This window comes from Diospyros lotus, chromosome 6 (genome assembly GCF_014633365.1).
Source record: "Diospyros lotus cultivar Yz01 chromosome 6, ASM1463336v1, whole genome shotgun sequence".
In the NCBI taxonomy this organism is placed as follows: Eukaryota; Viridiplantae; Streptophyta; class Magnoliopsida; order Ericales; family Ebenaceae; genus Diospyros; species Diospyros lotus.
The window spans coordinates 29996941-30012554 of NC_068343.1; the positions used below are offsets into that span (position 1 = coordinate 29996941).

A 15614-nucleotide genomic window follows, 5' to 3' on the forward strand; every position below is an offset into this window, starting at 1 on the left:
TTTAACGAGACAAAATTAATGAGAGGACAAATATTTCGTCGACAAAAGTATAATTTTTAAGATTATAATGAGAAATTATTTATACTCTTGTTAAAAGTGGTGTAAAATTAGTTTTTAATAATGAACTTCTAAATTACTAGCTATCAATTAAGAATTTCATTCGTTATTGAATCTAAAAAATCAACTTGAATATTTCCCACCAAAATATATACCCATAATCTTAATTAGGCAATTTTTTTATTAATTTCTAAACACTTCATCTTTCTTTTTTCAAAATATTAGGTTACGTTCTCCTTGTGTTTTTAATTTTTAATTTTAAGTTTTAAATTCATTTTCAATTTTCTATTTTGAAAGTCTGTTTTCAGAAAAATGAAAACATGTTTCTTTTTAGTCATTTTAAAAATTATTTCTTAAAACAAAAAATTAGAAAATGCATTTACTTAAGAATTTTGAGAAAAATTATTTTATAATATTTTATTCAATGAATTTGATTATTAAATGATAAAATTGATTCTTTTTCATAAAAATTTATTATTAAAATAAAATAATAAATTTGATTAATAAATTATTGACATAGTGATAATTTATATTAAATATTATTATACATAATATGTATAATATACTTAATAATATACTATATATTATTTTATATTTTTAATTATAATATAGATATACAATATATTTTAAATTTTAAATAAATATATAATTTTATTTTTAAAATTTTAAAATAATATTTTTCTTTTTTTCTTCTTTTTTTTTTAGAACCAAAACATAGAAAATAGATTATATTTTCCATGTTTTGGATTTAGAGATTATTTTGGTTAAAAACAAGCAAAATAATATTTTTTTATTTTATATTTTCTTTAAAAAAAATTCTTATTTTTGAAAATATATTATTGAAAATGATAAAATAAATATATTTTTATTATTTTAAAAAATAAAAAATTAAAAATAATCTGAAAATAACAAAAAAAAAACATAATCTTACTTTTTTGACAGAATATATCATCTTATAATTCAGTAGCTTTTTTCATCTCCCGTTTTTTCACAGAAGATATCATCTGATAATTCAATATAAGCTTTTTTCATCTCTCGTGCGCCTCATTCCCGTTAAATCCAAATCCCGAATCGAAACTGCCTCTTCCCCTCTAATCCAAATCCCTCTGCCAAATCGGCCTCTTCCTGTCAATCCAAATCTGCGCGCCCGTCAATCCAATCTATTGCGCAAACTGGTATTTCTTCAACCCTAATTCTCTCTTTGATTTTCACGTTGTTTTTCTTGTTCTTGATTTGCTTTCACTTTGGCGTTGCTATTATTTATCTTTGCTTACATGTACTTGAGGAATTCGAATGCGCATACCAACTGTTTGACATAAAGCTATAATGTAAATCTTCTTATAAGGTTGTCTTCCATTGATCTTTGCTTACATGTACTTGAGGAATTCGAATGTGCGTACCAACTGTTTAACGTAAAGCCATAGTGTAAATTCGCTTGTAAGGTACAGTCTTCAATGTTATTCGAAGAACACATGATGAAGAAGATTCAAAACCCACCCTCCTAAATGATTTTGAGGTTAAGTTACATTAAAAGCAACAGCACGAGCCTTACTTTGCAGTAGTTTGCCTACTTGAATTGCAAATCCACACATTTTGTGTGTGTGTGTGGGTGTGTGGATGATCAACCTAGCATGACATCAAGAAGTCTAGAGTTGTCCCCAAGGCACAGGTCAAGTGGTTGGGCCGCGATAAGCTGAAATTCACACTAGTAGGTAGTGGGTTCAACTTTTTGCCCCTGCGCAGTGAGACAAAGCCTCCACCTGCGATTTACCTCATTTGCCAAAATCGAGAGCACGAGTGATGGGGGACAGCGCAAGGGCAATAAATCCCAAGAAGTCCAGAGTTAATTGACCTTGCGCAACAATATAGGGTCTTTAATCGAGAATTTCAAGGTTCTATATCTATTGAGCTTCAGAATAAACAAAACATACCAGGTGATTCATCTCGTCCATTTAAACCATTAGGATCATCTGAAGATCCAACAAATTGTTTGCCCAAACTTTGGCTTTCACTTTTATGTAATGCCTACAACCATATAAAGTTTACAACATAGTATTTTTTGGGTTGTCACAATCTAAAAGCTATACAAATTATCAATCATGATAGACTTTTGATGTAGCAATACTTGTTTCAAGACATCATGAAAATCTTCTACATAATCATAACCCATTTATTGGGGGCACTGCATAGACAAAACAACAAATGTATGTGCCAAGTATAAAGAGTATATTATGAAACCGAACAATTTCTGATTGTTAGCAAAATCAAACAAAAACTAGCTCAAGAATGAATGGATGATGCTATTAAATTTAGATTGAAGGAACTATACTCATAGAATACGTATTTTTTAGTTTAATTTTTTTATTGTATCGATAATATTTTTCAATTTGATTGCTTAGAACTTTATCGTTACTTATATTCCAAGTACGATTCAGGCAAAGCCAATGCTGCAAATTTGATGTTTTTGTGTAGGCTTTTGCAGTTCTTTGGTTTGGAACCTGTGGGTTCTAGTTCTTTGATTAAAAAAAATATAGAAACCTGTTAGTTAGATTTTTAATATTTACTGTTATAGGAAAAATTAGGGCAACGAAAAATACATGTGTGAAAAACCCAAAACTACTCTTATTGGAAAAATTGCACATAAAATGTCGTCAAGGGTGCTCCGACCCCTTCAACCCCCGGGGGCACCAAGGTGATAATTAGGCTCCACACACTAATATAGTCAATTTCCAGGACAATTGTAAAGTATGCAAATATTTTTATGATCCATCTACAAAAAATAGTGAGAAGGAAAGTTAAATGAAAAAGTGCACTCTTATTAGCTTGCAAGTCCAACAGTGATATACCTAAAAAGTGCACGCTCGTACACTGATCTCACTCGACCCGTGGGGCTTAAGGAATGGCTGAAAAAAGCAATTGGTCGCTACTGCTGCATCAACACTGCCCCTAATCCCTGCCCTGATGCATCAGTTTCAACAATGAATTCCCTCGAAAAATCCAGCAATGCCAACACGGGCAAATTGGTCATTGCCGCTTGAGGGATTGAAAAGCCTACTCCGCCACTTCATCCCAAAAAAAATTACCCTTCCAGAGACGGTCTGTCAATGGCCGTGCCATCTTCTCGTAAGCTTTCACAAATCTCCGATAATACCCCGTAAGACCCAAGAATCCTTGAAGTTCACGTAAGGATTTGAGGTTTGGCCATTCCATCACCGCCTTAACCTTAGAGCTATCTGCAACCACCCCGTCTTGAGAGATGATGTGCCCCAAATACTTAATCTCTTGCTGCCCAAACTAACACTTCTTTGCATTGGCGTACAACCGGTGGACTGTTAGGAGCCCCAACACACATTTCAAATGTTTCTTATGTTCAGCCATATCCTTACCGTAAATCAGAATGTCGTCAAAAAATACTAACACGAACCTCCTCAAATGCTCCTTAAAGACCTCGTTCATCAAAGATTGGAACGTAGCAGGGGCGTTTGTTAGCCCAAACGGCATAACCAAAAATTTATAATGCCCCTCATGTGTGCGGAATGCAGTCTTAGGAACGTCATTAGGTGCTACTTGGATTTGATGATACCTCGATTTCAAATCCAATGTGGAAAAAATAGCATCCCCATTCAACTCATCCAAAAGTTCTTCAATAATTGGAATTGGAAATCTATCAAGAACGGTTACCTTGTTTAAAACTTTGTAGTCCACACAAAATCTCCAGCCACCATTCTTCTTCTTGACCAGCAATACCGGGCTGGAAAACGGACTCACACTCGGCCGAATAAGACTAGCTGCCAACATTTCTCAAACCAGCCTTTTAATCTCATTTTTTTTAAGGTGGGGGTACCAGTAGGGCCTCACATTCACTGGTGAGACCCTTGGTTGCAAGGTAATCATGTGATCCTGCCTCCGGTGTGGAGGAAGCCCACCCAGCTCCTCAAAAACATGCTTGAATTCTGCCAAAAGCTCCTGTAAGCTGCCAGGGATTGCCCAGCCAGCATCTTCCTCTTGGGTAGTTAAACTCCCCAACTCCAACAACACCCATTCTCCACTCTCTCTAAATGCCTTCATCATTGACTTCAATGTTACCGAAGTTTTGCTAAGGCTAGGATCCCCATATAGTGTGATGGTAGTCTCCCTTGCTCTAAACTTCATAACTAACGAGCCCCAATCCACTTGTGTTTCCCCGAGAGTGGCCAACCACTTCATTCCAAGGATTACGTTCGAGCTCCCCAGCTCCAAGGGCAGGAAATCTTCCACTACTTCCACATTTTACAACGTTAAGGTTACCCCTCTACACACTCCAGCCACCTGAACAGCCATACTCGACCCCATGATCATGCTATATCCTCTCGTTTGCGACCTGACTAGTCCTAGTTTTTGCACCAATTCCGATGCTATAAAGTTATGGGAAGCCCCGCAGTTAATGAGAACCACCACCTCCAGGCCTCCTATTTCCCCCTTGATCTTTCATGGTTTGTGGAGGGGTTAAACCCACTACTGAGTTGATGGATAGCTCCACTACCTCCCCTATTTTGATGACTTCACCTTCCTCCCCTGAATTCTCCCCTATTTCAGCTTCACCTATATCTTCCTCTTCCCCCTTTTGAATTACCATCACCTGCAGCTCTTTGTTCTTACATTTATGGCTAATCATTTATTTCTTGTCACAACGGAAACACAACCCTTAGCTCATTTAGCTTGTAGTTCACTCTCGCTTAACTGTTTAAATGGGAAATTGTTCCACTTATTGGTATTAAGAGGCTGGTGAGAAGAGCCGGGGAAGGTGGTAGTCGATCGGGGTGACGCCACCGGGGAAGGAGAGAGCAGCACTCGTTGGTGGTTGGCAATTGGAGTTGCAAGGGCCTGTAATCGATTCATGCTTGGACTGGAATGGCCCTCTCCCACCACCAGATTCCTTTCCTCAATTCGTTGGGCTAGGTCCATCATCTCCTCCATCCCAATTGGCCTCAAGCCTCATCTTCGCCCTTATGTCGGCCTTCAACTCATTTATAAAATGGCCTTCTAGTAGTCCCTCTGGCATGTCCTCGAGAGGAGCAGCCAAGGTCTCAAAGAGGAGTCGATAGTCCTTGATGGACCCCCACTACCGAAGCGCCAGGAACTGTTCCTCCACCGTGCCTTCCTGCGTGGGCCTGAATCGATTTCTCATCATCGCCTTAAGCTCATCCTAGCTCCTCACCGACGCTTTCGTTGTTCCCACTGAAACCAAGCAAGAGCTGCTCATTCAAAGCAAAGGGCAGCGGAGTCCAACTTCTCCGCATTCGATAGTTGATTCATGTAAAAGTATCGGTCAGCCCGAAACACCTAACCATCTAGGTCGTCACCCTCAAACACTGGCATCTCTAGGTGTCGGACCTCCCATATGGATCGAACTAACCGCCAACTTCCTTATGCCGGTTTCCCAGCTCCGGTGTGGCCTCCCCAGTGAGTGTTGAACCCACCGGTATGTGCTTGCCCAATTGTTTCCCCTTCCTCCCTTTCTACTGATCCTCCCATCTCTCCATCAGCAAGCCAAATTGTTCCATCATCGTCGCCATGTTGTTCTCAATGTTCTGCACCCTATGGAATTCTTTTTTCATGGATTCTAATCCCATCTGTAGTCCCTCCATTTTCCCTTCAATTTGCTGTCGATAATTCTCCATTCTTCCCTCCAGATCTCCCACTCTCTCCGAGACGGTCACCCCCATGGTTCGCTGCTCTGATACCAGATTGATAAAACCTTCATCAATTGATTGAATTCAACTCTTACAGTAGGAACTACCCAAATTCAATAGCTTACAACAATGGAAAATAGCAATAGCAAGAAAAGAAAACACAAGAATCAGGCCTATTCGAGAGGGCCTCACTCTCTAACAGATTCTTCAACAATTTTCTAGCTGCCTCTCTCTCCTCCACCCTCCCCTTTTATATTTCTCTCTCTCATTCCGTTTCAGCCACGTGAAATAATATTCTTCTTTAACCAACTTCTGACTCTTTTGCCCCTGACCCAATTTCCTTGTGTAATACCCCAGATTTTTAAATTCAAATATGAGGTGATATCTAAGGTTATTAGGTTCTAATACTTGAGAAAATAAGGCATTTTAAGGAATTGAGGAAGCCTTGAGGGAAAAATTTAGGCTGCGTTCTCTTTGCTTTTCAATTTTCAGTTTTGAGTTTTGAATTTATTTTCAGTTTTCTGTTTTGGTAATCTGTTTTTAGAAAATTGAAGACGCGTTCTCTTTATCATTTTGAAAAACGATTCTGCAAAATAGAAAATTAGAAAACGTGTTCTCTTTGAAATTTTCAAAATAAGTTTTTAATTATATTTTATTCAATAAATTTAATTATTCAATAAATTAAAAATATTTAATATTAATATATTATTAAAAATATATATACATTTTAAAGCTAATGAATTTTATAATATTTTTTTCTGTTACAATAATAAAATATGAATAAATAAATAAATAAATATGTTTTGAGTTTTAAGTTTGTTTTGGTTGAAAACACTCAAAACAACTTTTTGTTGTTTTGAGTTTTCTTTACAATTTTTTTTTTTTTTGTTTTCAAAAATTCATTTTTAAAAACAGTAAAGAGAACGCATTTTCATTATTTTAGAAAATTGAAAACTAAAAATGACTTGAAAACAGTAAAGAGAACGCAATCTTAGTTTCTGAACCAATGGCAAAATCGTAAATATTGAAGTTCGGGTAAAAGTGTAAATTTATCTAAAATCTTGGGGCGCTAAGTGTAATTTATTCATCTTCCAAGGACCAAAAAGTGCAATTAAAAAATGGCCCAGGAACTAAATTGTAAGGGTCTAAGTACGGTTGCGTAAAAATTTTGGGCCAAAGCGTCATTTCTTGAAACTTTAAAAATATCAACCCAAAATATCATCCATGGGCAAATCACGAATGGCCAAGTGTCCCCTTAGGTGTCACAATTGGATTGGTTGAAATCTTATAATTAGGGGTGTAATGATGAGCATAGTGTGAATGCTGAAATCTCTAATCTCTATGTATACGTGGCTTAATCTTAGAAGCGTAATGATGATGGGTGTAATGATGGAGCACAAATCTCCATGTGAATGCACAAATCTCAATGTATACATGGCTTAATATGGGAAAATCTCATGGTGAGTTCTTATCCAATGCAACACGTGGCGCGATTTGATTCGTTGAAAGTTCCTATTAATACAAGGCTTTGGGGGGATGACTTTGGGCACTAAACGAGAGAAAAAAAAAAGAAGAGATTTTGAGAGAGGAAACTTTGCCAAAGGAGGAGGAAAATTATGCCTAAAAAGCAAAGGGGATATGAGTTTCGTCAGGAAATCTATGTGTCATCGGAATCTGGGCCCGAGTTGTTGGAAAACAGCGAGCCTCGGTTTGCACGTAAACGGTGCTTTTTTGTGAACTCTAAGGTGAGTGGTTCTTGTGCATGCTTCTTGCTTCCTCTTGGTCACTCTTGGTTTCATCTGTGGATGAGTTGTTGCTCACGTCTTATGTTCCATGTGTTCGAGCATATCCTTTCTATTTTGTTGCATCAGGTTCGAACACGATGGCTTTTGTGGCCTGCATATCATATTCCTTCTGCTTTGTCATACATCGTGTCATTTGGGTGACTGTGGAGAGTTGGTGGCTTGTCGTGTGTGAACTACCACAGGGCCTATGTAAGGGGGTTGATCACGTGGGCCAGTGTAAGGGGGCTACGTCGAGCTTGTGTAAGAGGGCCGAGAGGTTCATGTTTGGCAAGTGAGGAGGACATCCTGTGCTTGTGTAAGGGGGCCGAGAGGTTAAATCTCATGTTTTATTTCTTTGAGTATATCTTATCTATTTTTGTATGCATCTAGGTATTTGTATTTGTGGCTAGTTATTGAGACATCACAAGGGATTTCGTGCTCTTGCGATGAGCCATGATCTTGGGATATTTCGTTCGTATTTTGGTGTATTACTTGGCATAACTGCATATTGCTCTTGTATGCACTGTTTCCTTTCTTATATCACTCACATAGATATCATTATCTAACTCGGATGTTTCATACCTCTGGGATATTCAACATCCTAAATTTAATATAAGTGCTAGGTGTTCTAGGTTCTGGTTCTAACAAGGGCAAACAGGTGGTACTTGGCTAGCTTTGGGCTCCGCAGCCAGCTTGGGGTTTTACTTCATTATGTAATTCAAGTGATGTATTGTAATAGCAGTTAGGATACTCAAGGTTGTAAGAGGTGTGTGTATGTGGGTGTCCTACAATTATTCCTACAGTGATGTGTTATCGTTTTGGAGTATTGAAAGTCGTGATCATTTCTTGTACTTGTAAAGGAAAATCTGGTGGAAACCCCTTTTATTTAGCTTTGGTTAAGTTTACAGGTTCGATTCAATGCTTTCGTTGGTAAGGGTGTCCATAACGCCTATAGGTGATGTCTTCTTATATTTTATGTTGTTGTGTATATGGAAAAGTGGGGCGTTACACCTTGGCTGCCCTTATTGCCTCCTCTCCTTTTACGCCTTTGATAGGTGAGACTAATGGGAGTACTAACATTTAGGTGTTGACCCAAGTTGCCATTATCCAATGTCCACTCCATCACTACATTTCTTTTAACTGTTTTTTATTTATTTTCCAGCCATTTGTAAATTAAATCATAATTTTGGAGTTAAAAAGGTAAACGGTTCTATTGTTCAACTACTAAAACTTCCTAGAATTGGTATGATTCAGTTCAATGTTTAACTCTAAGCCCAAGACTTAAAATAGAAAAAGGTGGATTTAGTTTTAAAGCCACAGATAAACTGCACACACTGTGACAATGGAGTGTGATGAACTTTCCTGTTATTTGTTTTGTTTACCCCCAGCCCTTTCTTAAAATAGACTTTTAAGCTGATGTTTAGTGGTTTTGGCTGTTGGCTGGAGAGCTTTTTTTAATGTTCATTTTTTTCTCTATTTGCAAGATCTGGGTTTACTTGTTAGGGGGATGGGAGTTCACTGCACTACACTGTTTCTGTTTGTTCTGTCTTCAATTCTACATTGTTGCTGCTGTTCGGTAGTGCCTTTTTTGAATTGATTGTATCTTGTAGTTGTTTTGGAAGGGTGTTGACTTGCTTCTTGTGATGTGGGTGTTGGTTTGTGTTAGATGTTTGTAGTTTAGTTTGTGCTTGTTTATTTAAGTCTAGGGGAGTCTTGCTGTTTGTTTGTCTTTTGAGGGTGTTTAGAAAGTCTTTTGGGCATTTGCCCAAATCTTAGTAAAATTTTACTGTCTATTAAAAAGAAAAAAATAATTGATCTTAGATTCAATTATTACTAATTATACTAATTCTATATTCATGATCTTGATATTAGTTCAATTCGCAGCTTTTGTAAAGAGGAAGAGTATAGAACTGATACTATTCTAAGCTGATTCTCTAACAAACTAAATGATGCCGTGCATGCTGTCAGTAAAAAACAGAGCAGAAAATTGCTTTCTGTTTTAAACAAAGCAACTCAAATTTCTGCTAATTAAACTGCTTTTTGCTTTTTACCTCCATTGACTCCACACATCTTAGTTTAAATCTATATTTTTGTTTTTATATTTTTATATTTCTTTTTACCCCCATTGACTCCACACATCTTAGTTTAAGTCTATATTTTTGTTTGACCAGTGGGCTGTATCTCTGTTATGTTTATGATAATTCTTTTTGGTAACTTTACCAAGTAGTTAATTTTTGAATATTTCCTTGGACAATGTATTATTAATTGAGTAGTGTAATTGCAAGTGTTAGTTCTATTGAATAGTAGAGGATCTGTGTATCTTTATACAAGAATATGATCAGTGTCGTTAATTCAGATCCAAACTGGAACAAAATGAACAAGAAATAGTTAATAATCTTGTTCCTGGTGCATCCTTTTATATCCTTAAATGTATTTGAATTAGGCATACTTATTTACATATTTGATTCTTATTGATAGATCAAAACTCATTATATTTTTGTTTGATGTTGGAACTCTCAGATTAGTGTCATTCTATATATTTAGTAATGGCACCTGATAAGCAGTTGATGAATCTTGTTAAAGATCGGCTAAGTGAAATATATCAATTTGGCATTAAGGAATTTTTAAGATATGCTTCAAAAAAGGTGAGAGATCGTGAAATTTGATGAAGTAAAGAAATTTTATAGGCTATTGACAGATTTGGAACAACCATTATATGAAGGTTATAAGAGATCAAAATTGTCTACTATAATCAAGCTATTACATATCAAGAGCCTTGGTTGGTAGAATAACGAGTCATTTACTATGTTATTAAAAATATTACAAGATGAATTACTCCCTGATGGTTCGACTTTGCCAAATTCATATTATGAGGTAAAGAAGATTATTCAAGATCTTGGACTCTTGTACAAGAAGATAGATACATGTGTCAATAATTGTATGCTATATTGGAAGAAAGATGAGATGTTTGACTTTTGTCGTATATGTGGAGTTTCGAGATGGAAAATGATAATTGTAGCGAAGAAATCAAAGTTGGAAGGAATGGTAAAAGAAAACCTGTAAAAATATTGTGATACTTCCTCTTAAAGGCTTCAAAGGCTATCCATGTCCAACAAGATTACATCCTTTATGAGATGGCACCATGACAAAAGAGTAGATGATAGAGTAATGAGACATCTAGTTGATTCTTTACAGTGGAAATCTTTTGATGACATGCACGAAAAATTTGCTTTAGAGCCTCGTAATGTGAGACTTGGTATTGCAAGTGATGGGTTCCAACCATTTGTAACTCCAAAACTTCATACAGTATTTGGCCAGTATTTCTTATTCCATACAATTTGCCTCATTGGATGTGCATGAAAGACTCAAATTTCATTCTATTAATGCTCATTCCAAGTCCTGAGGGACAAGGGGATACTATTAATGTTTATCTCCAACCTTTAATAGAAGAATTACATGAGCTGTGGGAAGTAGGAGTTGAAACATTTGATGCATCAGGTCACCAAAATTTCATGATGCATGCAGCTTTACTATGAACCATTAACGATTTTCTTGCATATGGAAACTTGTCAGGTTAAAGCACTAAGGGTAAATTGGCTTGTCCTTGTTGTAACAAGGATACCTTTTCTATGAGATTAGGCAATAGCAGAAAGCAATCTTTCATGCGCCATTATCGTTATCTTTTAATGAATCACAAATGGTGCATTGACAAGAAATCATTTGATGGCACAAAAGAGTATGGATTACCACCAAAACCTCTTACTAGTAAGGATATTCTAAATGAAATGAAAGATCTTGAAGGGTTCATTTTTCAAAAACTCGTTAGAAAAATAAGTCTCAGTGTGTACTTTCTGGAGAATGATGTATCCGACTTAAATTTACTGACACAGACTCGAATGACATTAGCATCATTGCCTCACATGCCTCAGAAACCACACTGGAATTAATCAACGGACCACATTTTGTATTACTCAACTTTAGGTCCTTGCGCTCACTCGCATATTCTACAAGCGCCTCTTCAACGCCAGTAAACCAATGAGCATTGGAACCTTCACTACATTCCGAAGACAAAGGGTTCTTGACGATATCCTCTTGTAGCATTAGGTTTGAAGCCAAACCCACCACCATTTTGGCACAATTCGAGGCAAAAATCGACTCTTCTGATTTTTCCACCACATTAGTGATAATTGGCAGTCAAGCTTCTGATGGAATGTTTTGGTACATCCTCCCATCTTTTGCAGATTATTCAGAAGCTCTATTTCCCACGCAACTTTGGAAGAGAGTCCCCTACTTCCTGCATATCAACAGTCGGAGACAACTTCTCAGTTCCTTTAGATTAGATATGGGAACATTCTCAAACTTTAAACTCAAAATTGAGGATTTCAAGTCTTCTTTTGTCACTTATACAGAGTGGGAGGCCTGACTTTTGGGCCTTATTTTTTACTGAGGCCTAAGGGGAGCCAAGCCCACATGACAATAGAAAGCCAATAGGGCTGTCGGCTCCCTTCTTCTCCCTCTTCTAACTCTTTCGCTAAACACTTCTGTAAATCATTGATTTTGTAAAATCCAACTGTCTGATCTTACATTTGACCGTACTCTCACCGTGAAAGTAGCCCCGATCTACAAGGAGGTAAGTCTTTTAATTTTATCATAATTATTTTCAGCATATAGATCCATGATATATATACGTATATACGCGCGATTGGGTTTAGCCGAAAGTTTAAGTTTAGATTTATGGAGATTCAATCATTGGATCATGGTTTTGGGTATGTTGATCAATGCGGATAAGGGTGTCGGGTGGTTACCTCTATTCACCGAAAACCATCGGCCACGGTAGCTGGTGGCAACTGCTAGTGTGTTTTTTTAGTTCTGGCCAAAAATTAAAAATTAGATCTATGAAAATCTAACCGTTAAATTTGGCTTATTTTTGTGTATGTTAACTCCCTGGGTTTGGTGTTTCTAATGGTAGGCTCTAATCCTAGGAATCTCCGGCCGATAGTGGTCGCCGGTGGCCATGGTTATAGCTAGTTCAGGTTGTTTCTGGTTCATGGGACAGTCCAATGTGTTTGGGGCTGGGGCTGGCCTAGTTGTGGCAGCCCTTAGGTTGGTCCAAAACCCAATTTGTTGACCCGTTTGACCCCGGCATCCACTTTTCCGTTAGTCAGTTGGGATAGACATTTTGGATCTTGTATTTATTTTTTTCTAATGTGATTTAATAATTTTGTTAGGTGACTTTGATGTGCCCCAGCCAAGAGGCGCTTCAAATTGTATTATGGTGGTAATTGTTGCATTCATATCTCCAATCATCTTAGTATTTTATGTATACTATTCACGATGTCATTCTTTAATTGCATTTGGGAAACTAGAATCCATTTTGTCTGATCTATGTATAATTACACTTATGGTTGATGATCAGTATATTTTGCACTCTTATTTACTGGTTGAATCTTAGCATTTAAGTATTCAATGAACACGATTGCTACTCATTTTGGGCTCAATATTGTCAATATAGGTACACATCATATGCAAAGCGGATATGGAACAAAAAGAAATGATTTTGGTGCATGATAGGAGTGGAATTAAAACTTGAAGGCATGATCAGCTATCAACTTGAAATGAGATGGAGAAAGTGAAAGTGGAATAAGAGTGAAAAGTGAAAAGCGAAGAAGAAAAAGGCCAAGGAAGAAATATAGTGGCCTACAGCGTAATGTATACCGCTGTAGGACCACTGTAAGAATTAGTTTATGGAGCTCACGGTCTTATAGCGGAATGCATACCACTGTAAGATCGTTCTACGAATTACTATCTAGAGTTCACGGGTCTACAGCAACAGGCATATCGCGGTAGGACCGCGGTAGAGTTCTAAACTTCAATTCAAAGCGCAATTTCAGCCCGCCTCCGTCCAAATCAATGGGAAACTAGAGTTTTCACTGTGCACGACTTCAATAACCTAAAAAGCACTATATAAAGACTTATTCTTGAGAGATTTTGGGAGTTTTTTGGATGGAAGATGAGCTACGGAAGATTAAAGACTCTTGGGTTGTATTTTTCTTTTCTTTCTCAAATCTTTATTATGGATTCCAACTCTTTTCTTTTTCTTTTGATTGCAAGAATGCATTGCTAAGTGTTTATAGTTAGGATGAATGATGAAATCTCGACTTCTAATGGTTTGATTTAAAGTTACTCGGTTTGCTATTTTCTTATCCATTCGGGTTGAGTGTTTGTTATGTTTATAATGCCGTTTTGATGCTTGATCACCATTGAAACGTATTTGTGATTTGTATTGCTTTTGAGAGATTCAATATGGATTAGACATGATAGCAAACAACACAAGGTCCTATAATAGGTAGACATACCGTTATGCCTTAGGAAATCATTTTGTGATGATCACCGTTATTGAATGCATGTTTATATGTTCGAAGGTTGACTAGAGATAGTTAATCTCATATATATACATAGAACCGAATGATCATTAAGAGAGGCTTTTAGTTGCATTGGATCATCGATTTTCAACCTAAGATAAGGAATAACAAGATCCAAGTAATGAATAATCGAATCATAGAAGGCTGATGGTGGATTCACATACCTTAGCGTCTTAGTTTTGTGAGTTTTGAATCAAAGAAATTGTTTTAGTTGCATCTTTTATTAGTAAATTAGTTTTCATTATAGTTGAAGTCTTTATTAATGTGTATGTTAGGTTAAGGTTAAATCAGTTAGAGTAAATGTCAAAAGCTAGTCCTCGTGGGTACGACACTCTATTCATCACTGTATTACTTGTCACGATCCGTACACTTGCAAGATAGAATAGGCGAACAAGTTTTTGGCGTCGTTGCCAAGGACTAACTCTTTTGATTATTGCTTTGATTGATATTAGATTTAATTGTTAAATTTTGTTCTCATTATTTTCTAGGCTGAGTTATTTCAATTTGTGTGTGTTCAGGGATTGAGATAGTGCATGAGCCATTTAGAACATTGGCATATTTGTGAGTTCGATCCTGAGATAGAAAGAATGTTCCATCAAAGATGTCGTGAATAGAGAGCAAAGAGGGAAGAGCAACTGAATAATATGGGTGACAACGCCAATCAACTCGTTCAAATGGTGCAACTCGTTGAAGTCAACAAAAGAGACATTATGATGGGGGATTTCATGATGCCCCCAGTGATTGAGAACCGGTTAAGCATAATCTATCCTCCTTACGGGCATGAGAACTTTCAGTTGAGGCCGGATGTGATCAATCTCTTTGCCAACAACATACCATTTTATGGAATGAGCGAGGAAAATCCACACTATCACTTCTCTCTGTTTCTGGAGTATTATGGGAATTTCAAGTATCAAAGAATTAATGAAAAGGCACTCAAGATGCGTCGTTTCCCTCACACTCTGAAGGATAGGGCTCGAGAGTGACTCATTACCACTGGGCAATATTACTACATGGGCAGACTTGGAACGGAAGTTCACACTCAAATACTTCCCACCAGCCAAGATCAACAAGCTCAAGCATGAAATTTTAACCTTCCAACAAGCCAAATCAGAAAATTTTCATGAGGCATGGGAACGATTCAAAGAGTTGTTGAGGAAGTGTCTAAGTCACGGTTTTCCATTACCAACCCAAAATCATTATTTTTACGCTGGTTTAACTCCTTACAGTTGTTCAGCAGTGGACTCTACAACAGGTGGTTCCATTTGAAATAAATTAGTCAGGAAACTTCATAATCTTTTTGAAACAATGAGTGAGCAGTTTGTAATGTGGTCGGATAGGAATTCACATAAAAGAGCAGCAGGACTACATGAAGCAGATGTGAGTACTTTAATGCTAGAGAAGATTGATGTTTTGTCAAAAAAGAAGGAAGCATTCAAATACTCCTCATCCGCTAATATCGTGCAAGGATCTCATCCTATTTGTGTAACTTGTGGGACAAATCATTTGTCGTCCGAATGTCCACTAGTCATCACGGATCCTTCTTTCACAAGGCAAGCCGCATATGCACAGAATTTTCAATGTCAGCAAAATTTTCAATGGCAACCAAATAATCCATTTTCTTAGACGTACAATCCTGAGTGGAGAAACCATCCTAACTTCTCCTATGATAACAATCAAAA

The 15614-nt window shown here is 36.9% G+C and overlaps 1 non-coding gene across 1 annotated transcript; it reads right to left on the bottom strand.

The window, feature by feature from the left end:
• Window positions 1–15003: 15003 nt before the first annotated feature.
• On the bottom strand, window positions 15004–15110 carry LOC127805389 (small nucleolar RNA R71). The gene has a single exon (XR_008024123.1). It is a non-coding gene; the product is annotated as a small nucleolar RNA R71 (small nucleolar RNA).
• Window positions 15111–15614: the final 504 nt, after the last annotated feature.